The sequence below is a fragment of the Octopus bimaculoides genome, chromosome 9 (genome assembly GCF_001194135.2).
Source record: "Octopus bimaculoides isolate UCB-OBI-ISO-001 chromosome 9, ASM119413v2, whole genome shotgun sequence".
NCBI classification, from domain to species: domain Eukaryota; kingdom Metazoa; phylum Mollusca; class Cephalopoda; order Octopoda; family Octopodidae; genus Octopus; species Octopus bimaculoides.
In genome coordinates, this window is record NC_068989.1 from 10,731,394 (window position 1) to 10,731,992 (window position 599).

At 34.9% G+C, this 599-nt stretch overlaps 1 protein-coding gene across 2 annotated transcripts in view; it reads right to left on the reverse strand.

Annotated features, from left to right (window-relative positions):
• LOC106877345 (sodium-dependent noradrenaline transporter) overlaps positions 1–599 on the reverse strand; it is a 131,367-nt gene that overhangs the window by 19,251 nt on the left and 111,517 nt on the right. The window lies entirely within an intron of this gene.

Below are 599 nucleotides of genomic sequence, written 5' to 3' on the forward strand. Positions count from 1 at the left end.
TATATATATATATATATATATATATATATATATATATATATATATGCAATATTTTGGACTGATGAGTATACATCAATTAGTATGCTGATGTTTTGAGTGAAGCAATGGCACAGTTTGGCTACTAGGAGTCATCCGCAGTTGAGGTATATTTTTGTTGGATTTACTTCAGGAATTCCGCATTGTTAGTTGAGATAACAATCGTTTAAGTGAACAGAAGATGGAATTGGTATAACTCTTTATTTTGTAAGACGATCGTTTCGACTCATTCTGCAACTATCCTTTATGGGTCGTGTTTCGTCGTCTTCGCTGTCCGTATCTTCGCCCGCGGTCGACTGCAACGTCGAAAACCAATTATAACTGAAGAGGGCAAATAACAACATATCTGCCCCAACTCAAGATCTTTAGCGAGACTCCACGTTATGTATGAATGTACCTGATCTAACCTAGACTGCAAGATTGATGCAACATAAAGGACGGTCGCAGGATGGATCGAAATGATCGTCATACAAAATAAAGAGTTATACCAATTTCATCTTCAGTTAACTTAATCGATTATATATATATATATATATATATATATATGTGTGTGTGTGTGTGTA